Below are 8,402 nucleotides of genomic sequence, written 5' to 3' on the forward strand. Positions count from 1 at the left end.
CATAAAAGAGAGAGGCTCAAGACATGAACCCTCCTTACAGGGCTGTCCAACTGACTAGACTGCCAACGGGCCATAATGCCGAAAGGGCAAGCGGGCAGAGACCTTACCCTGAATTACAGGGCGGTCACGCGGCTCAGAGTTCCGAGGAGCTCCATATCCCCCTTAAGCCACAGGATCGGGACTTGCGCCCTCAGTGCAGGGGAGTCCCTCTCACTAGCCAATTAAAGGAGCATTACGCCAAGCGGCCGAGAGAGCAGAGACCGGAAGCCTAGTTACAGGGCGGTCACACTGCTCAAGCTGTTAGAAAGCTCCATCGCCCCTGTGACCCGAGCCTTAATTAAGGGGCGAGGGCGGAGGGGTCGGGAGGGGGAGGCTCACTCTGTCCAGAGTCCCTTTCCTTCTCCTCTGCCTTGGCTGACTTGCTTTCTTCGCTCCCGTTTGCTTGCAGGTCCTTGGAGGCTTCCTCCTTCTTCTTGTCTTCCCTTCTTGGTTGCGCTGCAAGCGGAGGGAAAGAGAGAGAGAAGATATAAAGACGGCCGTAGGACAGAGCCCGGTCCGCTCCCCGTCGCCAAGGCGAAGAGAGCATAAACGAGCGAGGCGGGCCCGCGTTCCACCGCCTGCCAAGCCTTCCCCGTGTGAGCGTACTACCCAGAAACTCCTATTCCTAAGGCAGCATCACCCCATTTCCCCTCTCCTCTTACAGCACGTTGCCCTTCGAGAGTCTTAACGCAAAGTCATCAAGAGTTGGACGATTAAGGGCAGTGTGAAATTACTCGACGTCATTGGCTGTGTGTGATCAACAGCTGTACTGCTTCTGATCACTTGTCTTTCCAACTGCGATGGAAAGGGAACTCACCAGCCAGTGCCGCGCCATCTCTCGTGTCCAGCAGCGAAGCGGGGTAGAAGCCGGAAGGATTTGCTGTGGAATTCCAGGGGAGCTGGCAAGGCAGCGGGACGGGACTCTGGACAGAGTTGCTTGGAGGGAGCACGGGAAATGGTGAGCGACTTATGAGGCTTGTACCCCGCTTACGGGGCGCTGGCTCGGACCAGCCGGCTACGGTAGCATGATGCCAAGAGGCTAAAGGGCAGGGCCTCGATCCCTAGTTACAGGGAGACCACGCTGCCCACGTTACCCAAATGCCCCTACTCCTCCCCCCCCCGCCTCCGTAACTCAGGGAGGGAGGCGACCTAGCCCCTGAGTTACAGGGTGGTCAGTCTAATTCACCAACTAAAGGCGCATTAACGCCCACGTGGGAAGGGGCAGAGGCCTTGCCCTCAATTACAGGGAGGTCTCGCTGGTCAAGGCAGCCAAAGCCTCAGTGTGCGCCATAGAAAAAGGAGGCTGGTGACACGCACCGTGGTTACACAGTTGTCACGCTGAGTAGACTGCCAAGTGAGACCTGAGCCCTCATGACAGGGAGGTCACACTGCTCAGGGTTCCAAAGAGCTCCATGTCCCTCATTACAGGAATGTGTCTTTCACATGCCAGAAACGGTTATCTGTCTTATTTTGTGTTTGTCAATTCCATGATGAGTTCTATTGGTTGTTAAAACTAACAATTTATTTCCTTATTAGATTTCATGTGGCTTATTACCAGGGACTGATGGGGAGGTTTTCATAGAAAGAGAAAGTTGCCTTTTTTGTGATGTAACCATTATTCAATTCCAATTTGATTATGTTAAACACTCACCAGTAATCTCATGCCACACCAGAGAAATGCTAAACCAGAATCCTATCCTTTCAACAAACCTCATTGCCAAGTCCATCCACTTATCTTTACAAGTGACACCATCACAGACCTAATCTCATCAGCCATACTATCAAAGGCTCTTCTACCTGCACATCTACTAACATGATATATGCCATCCTGTGCCATGCCTATTGGCCTACTCAGATAGTCTCTGCACCAAAGGACAAATTGGCAGAAATTAGACCTCCATAAGGTAACCTACAAAAACCACTTGGAGAACACTAACACACTGCAATCTATTTTAAAGTACCAGTCCTTTTTCAAAAAGAACTTGAAATCCAGACCTCAAAGAGAAATTAGATGAGCTGAAAGTAATTTGCAAATTTAACATGATTAAATTTGGACTGAATAAGGACTTAGAATTATTTACTTCTCTATAAAGGTAATTTTCTCTCTCCTGTGATTCACATCTCCCCATCAACTGCTGGGAGTGAGCCACATCCACCCTGACTGAGTTAGCCTGAAAAACAGTGGTACTACACTTTATAAGTAGTGTGTGTGTGTGTGTGTGTGTGTGTGTGTGTGTGTGTGTGTGTGTGTGTGTGTGTGTGTGTGTGTGTGTGTGTGTGTGTGTGTGTGCGCGTACACATACACACATGTACAGAGACGGAGTAGAAACTTTACTCTAAATTATAGGATTGTGACTTCTGCCCTAATTACCGGGGAGTCTCTCTCACTAGCCTATTAAAGGAGCATTATGCTAAGCCACCAAAGGAGCACCTTTCTGAACCCCTGTTACAGGTCTTTCAGACTGCTCAGTGTGATTAATATCCCCTGTGACCTGAGTGTTATTTATGGGGAACTCAGTCTGTCCACAGTTCCTTTCCTTCTCCTCTGCCTTCAGTGACTTGTTTTCTTTCCTCCTGTTTGCTTCCTGTTTCTTAGTGCTTTTCTTCTTCTCTTACTTGGAGGCCTGCAGAGATAAAGAAGGAAGTTAAGACAGCCTTTTGACAGAGCTTACTCCACTCCATTTCCCCAATGCAAACTTAGTACAAACAAGAGAGGCTCCTGTAATTCCACCCTCATTAAAGTACTGTTGTACCCTCATACTTTTTATAGGGATTCTGCTTTGTGACAAAACTTTACAATGAAATCCTTTTTCAAAGAGAAAATCTCTATTTCTTTTCTTGACAGCTGCTGTACTATGCTCATCCAAATTAATATAAATTGAAAAGAATTCAGTTCATGGTCATCTGTCTGATCCTAGTCTCCTCTCCTTCAGTATATTGTATATTTTCCAGGTTCTTCATTCCTCTCCTATGTCAGCATTTTCCTTCCTCAGTCCTCCCTTCTCCATTTGCTTCCCACCTCAGCCTCAGATCCCACTTCAGCCTTCCCACCTCAGTCTGAGCCTCCCTACTTCTGTCTCCCCAACTTCAGAATTTCTTCTTCAGCCTGGTTCCCATCTTCCACCTTGTCACTAAGCCTCAGTCCCTGAGGCCGCCACCTCAGCACTTCCTTCCTCCTGAGCCCCTCCAGTCACATCATCCCTTCCCATCAATTCAGCCTAAGCCTCTTGCCTCAGAACTTTCTATCAATCTCCTCAACCTGAGCCCCCGCTTCAGCTCTTACCACCATCTCAGGCTGAACACTTCTGCCCCAGCTCTTCCCTTCTCCTCAACACCTCAGTGCTTCCCGCCAAAACAGCCTGAGGGCCCTCCACCTCAGCTCTTACTGCCACCTCAACCTGAGGCCCTCACCTCAACATTTCCTGCCTCCTCAAACTGACCTCTGCTTTAGTGCTTCCCACTGCCTCACACTGAACCCCCCCACAGCAATTCTTCCCCCACCTCAGTCTGAGCCCCTTACTCAGAAAGATTCTCATCTCTCACTGCTCATCTCAGCACATCCCTCCTCAACCTGAGCTCACCACCCGCAATTCCCGCCTAAGCCTGAGCCGCCTCACCTCAGTGCTTCCCGCCAAAACAGCCTGACCCCCCGCCTCACTTCAGTTCTCCCCACCACCTCAGCCTGAGTCCCTTACCTCAGCGTTTCCTGCCTCTGCAGCTATTTCTACCATCTCAGGCTGAGCACCTGTGCCTCAGCTCTTCCCCTCTCCTCAGCACTTTCCACCTCAGCCCAAACCCTCCCACCTCAGCCTGAGTCTGCCCAGCCTCCTGACCCCACCCACCTCAGCTCTTCCCGCCACCTCAGCCTGAGCCTCTTGCCACAGTGTTTCCTGCCTCCTCAAACTGACCTCTGCCTCAGCACTTGCCCCACCTCAGCACTTCCCCCCTCATAATGCTGAGTGCTCCCTACCTCAACACTTCCCCCCATCTCAACCTGAGTCTCCTTCCACTTGCCTAACAAGCCTGAGCCCTGGGCTCAGGACATCTCACCACCTCAGGCTGAGCCTCATACTCCTACATCTCACCTCACCTCATCTCATCACACCCCAACACAATCTGAGCTCACTATCAGTACTTGCCGCCTCAGCCTGAGCAGCCTCACCTCAGTGCTTCCCGCCAAAACAGCCTGACCCCCCACCCACCTCATCTCTTCCCGCCACCTCTACCTGAGCCCCCTACCTCAGCGTTTCCTGCCTCCTCAGACTGAGCTCTCCCTCACCATCTCAGCCTGAGCCCCCACCTCGGTCTGAACCCTCTTCTCCTACCTCAGCATGAGCCCCCATCTCTCACCTCATCCCACCGCAACCTGAGCTCTCTACCAGCACTGCCCACCTCAGTGCTTCCCGCCAAAACAGCCTGAGGCCCCTCTACCTCAGCTCTTACTGCCACCTCAACCTGAGGCCCTCACCTCATCATTTCCTGCCTCCTCACACTGACCTCTGCCTTAGTGCTTCCCACTGCCTCACACTGAACCCCCCCCACAGCATTTCTTCCCCCACCTCAGTCTGAGCCCCTTACTCAGAAAGATTCTCATCTCTCACTGCTCATCTCAGCACATCCCTCCTCAACCTGAGCTCACCACCCGCAATTCCCGCCTAAATCTGAGCCACCTCACCTCAGCGCTTCCCGCCTCCTCAGCCCTTTCTACCGTCTCAGGCTGAGCACCTCTGCTTCAGCTCTTCCCCTCTCCTCAGCACTTTCCACCTCAGCCCAAACCCTCCCACCTCAGCCTGAGTCTGCCCACCCCTCTGCCTGCTGCCACCTCATCTCACCACCTCAGGCTGAGCCCCATATTCCTACATCTCTCACCTCATCACACCCCACCACAACCTGAGCTCACTCCCAGTACTTCCCATCTCAGCCTGAGCCCCCACTTCAGCATTTCCTGCCTCCTCAAACTGACCTCTCCCTCAGTGCTTCCCTCCGCCTCACACTGAACCCCCCCACAGCATTTCTTCCCCCACCTCAGCCTGAGCCCCTTACTCAGAAAGATCCCCATCTCTCACTGCTCATCTCAGCACATCCCTCCTCAACCTGAGCTCACCACCCGCAATTCCCGCCTCAGTCTGAGCCGCCTCACCTCAGCGCTTCCCGCCAAAACAGCCTGACCCCCCGCCTCACTTCAGTTCTTCCCACCACCTCAGCCTGAGCCCCTTACCTCAGCGTTTCCTGCTTCTGCAGCTATTTCTACCATCTCAGGCTGAGCACCTGTGCCTCAGCTCTTCCCCTCTCCTCAGCACTTTCCACCTCAGCCCAAACCCTCCCACCTCAGCCTGAGTCTGCCCAGCCTCCTGACCCCACCCACCTCAGCTCTTCCCGCCACCTCAGCCTGAGCCTCTTGCCACAGTGTTTCCTGCCTCCTCAAACTGACCTCTGCCTCAGCACTTGCCCCACCTCAGCACTTCCCCCCTCATAATGCTGAGTGCTCCCTACCTCAATACTTCCCCCCATCTCAACCTGAGTCTCCCTCCACTTCCCAGCAAGCCTGAGCCCTGGGCTCAGACATCTCACCACCTCAGGCTGAGCCTCATACTCCTACATCTCACCTCACCTCATCTCATCACACCCCAACACAATCTGAGCTCACTATCAGTACCTGCCGCCTCAGCCTGAGCAGCCTCACCTCAGTGCTTCCCGCCAAAACAGCCTGACCCCCCACCCACCTCATCTCTTCCCGCCACCTCTACCTGAGTCCCCTACCTCAGCGTTTCCTGCCTCCTCAGACTGAGCTCTCCCTCACCATTTCCCTCCATCTCAGCCTGAACCCCCAGCTCAGCCCTTCCCCCACCTTGGTCTGAGCCCCCTTCTCCTACCTCAGCATGGGCCCCCATCTCTCATCTCAGCACTTCCCGCCTCAGCCTCAGCCGCCTCACCTCAGTGCTTCCTGCCAAAACACCGACCCCCCCCCCATCTCAGCTCTTACTGCCACCTTAACCTGAGGCCCTCACCTCAGCATTTCCTGCCTCCTCACACTGACCTCTGCCTTAGTGCTTCACACTGAACCCCCCCACAGCACTTCTTCCCCCACCTCAGCCTGAGCCCCTTACTCAGAAAGATTCCCATCTCTCACTGCTCATCTCAGCACATCCCTCCTCAACCTGAGCTCACCACCCGCAATTCCCGCCTAAGCCTGAGCCGCCTCACCTCAGCGCTTCCCGCCTCCTCAGCCCTTTCTACCATCTCAGGCTGAGCACCTCTGCCTCAGCTCTTCCCCTCTCCTCAGCACTTTCCACCCCAGCCCAAACCCTCCCACCTCAACCTGAGTCTGCCCAGCCTCCTGACCCCACCCACCTCAGCTCTTCCCGCCACCTCAGCCTGAGCTGCCTCATCACTTGCCCCACCTCAGCACTTCCCCCCTCATAATGCTGAGTGCTCCCTACCCTCAATACTTCCCCCCATCTCAACCTGAGTCTCCCTCCACTTCCCAGCAAGCCTGAGCCCTGGACTCAGACATCTCACCACCTCATGCTGAGCCCCTTACTCAGAAAGATCCCCATCTCTCACTGCTCATCTCAGCACATCCCTCCTCAATCTGAGCTCACCACCCGCAATTCCCGCCTCAGTCTGAGCCGCCTCACCTCAGCGCTTCCCGCCAAAACAGCCTGACCCCCCCCCCGCCTCACTTCAGTTCTTCCCACCACCTCAGCCTGAGCCCCTTACCTCAGCGTTTCCTGCTTCTGCAGCTATTTCTACCATCTCAGGCTGAGCACCTGTGCCTCAGCTCTTCTCCTCTCCTCAGCACTTTCCACCTCAGCCCAAACCCTCCCATCTCAACCTGAGTCTCCCTCCACTTCCCAGCAAGCCTGAGCCCTGGGCTCAGACATCTCACCACCTCAGGCTGAGCCTCATACTCCTACATCTCACCTCATCTCATCACACCCCAACACAATCTGAGCTCACTATCAGTACCTGCCGCCTCAGCCTGAGCAGCCTCACCTCAGTGCTTCCCGCCAAAACAGCCTGACCCCCCCCACCTCATCTCTTCCCGCCACCTTTACCTGAGCCCCCTACCTCAGCGTTTCCTGCCTCCTCAGACTGAGCTCTCCCTCACCATTTCCCTCCATCTCAGCCTGAGCCCCCAGCTCAGCCCTTCCCCCACCTTGGTCTGAGCCCCCTTCTCCTACCTCAGCATGGGCCCCCATCTCTCATCTCAGCACTTCCCGCCTCAGCCGCCTCACCTCAGTGCTTCCTGCCAAAACACCGACCCCCCCCCCATCTCAGCTCTTACTGCCACCTTAACCTGAGGCCCTCACCTCAGCATTTCCTGCCTCCTCACACTGACCTCTGCCTCAGTGCTTCACACTGAACCCCCCCACAGCACTTCTTCCCCCACCTCAGCCTGAGCTCCTTACTCAGAAAGATTCCCATCTCTCACTGCTCATCTCAGCACATCCCTCCTCAACCTGAGCTCACCACCCGCAATTCCCGCCTAAGCCTGAGCCGCCTCACCTCAGCGCTTCCCGCCTCCTCAGCACCTCTGCCTCCGCTCTTCCCCTCTCCTCAGCACTTTCCACCTCAGCCTGAGTCTGCCCAACCCCCTGACTCCTCCCACCTCAGCTCTTCCCACCATTTCAGCCTAAGCCCCTTGCCTCAGTGCTTCCCACCTCCTTCTTATCCAGAGTTCCCACCACTTCAGCACTTCCCTGTCATAATGCTGAGTGCCCCCTTCCTCAACACCTTCCCCCATCTCAACCTGAGCCCCCACCTCACTCTTCCATCTTCCTCAGCCTGAGCCCATTCTCCTACATCTCTCACCTCTCATCGCAGCACATTCCACCACAACCCGGGCTCAGTACCAGCTCTGCCTGCCTCTGGTTCAGCAGCCTCACCTCAGTGCTTCCCGCCAAAACAGCCTGAGCCACTTGCCTGAGCATTTCCCCCCTCCTCCGCTTTTCCCACCACTTCAGACTTGTCCCTATCTCTCATCGTTAGCCTCAGCCTGATTCCTCCTACCTCAGCATTGCCCACCTCAGTGAATTCCCCCCACCTCAACCTGATCCCACCTGCCTCAGCCTGAACCCCCCTCCCACCGTTCAGTACTCGTCTCAGCCTAAGTCTCCATTTCCTGCCTTAGCCCAGGTCTCTCACCTCATCTCAGCCTAACCCCCACACCACTCGCTTAACCTGAGCTTAACCTGAGTCTCACCACCTCGATCTCACCCAACACCACTCAGCCTCCCTTCTCTGCCTTATCCCCCTCTTGCATCTCTTGACTGAGCTCCCATATCTCTCACCTTCTCTTCTAGCACTTCTCCTCTCCTTTGAGCTTCCCTATATTATTAGCTCCAAGAGACCAGTTGTTG

At 54.8% G+C, this 8,402-nt stretch overlaps 1 long non-coding RNA gene across 1 annotated transcript; it reads right to left on the reverse strand.

Annotated features, from left to right (window-relative positions):
• Positions 1 to 2,253: 2,253 nt before the first annotated feature.
• On the reverse strand, positions 2,254 to 3,846 carry LOC149524138 (uncharacterized). Its single transcript, XR_016349869.1, has 2 exons — positions 3,735 to 3,846; positions 2,254 to 2,663 (listed from the first exon to the last, which is right to left on the reverse strand). It is a non-coding gene; the product is annotated as an uncharacterized LOC149524138 (long non-coding RNA).
• Between the last annotated feature and the right edge of the window lie 4,556 nt (positions 3,847 to 8,402).

This window comes from Pelodiscus sinensis, chromosome 6, assembly GCF_052426305.1.
Source record: "Pelodiscus sinensis isolate ZL-2025 chromosome 6, ASM5242630v1, whole genome shotgun sequence".
Lineage (NCBI taxonomy): Eukaryota > Metazoa > Chordata > Testudines > Trionychidae > Pelodiscus > Pelodiscus sinensis.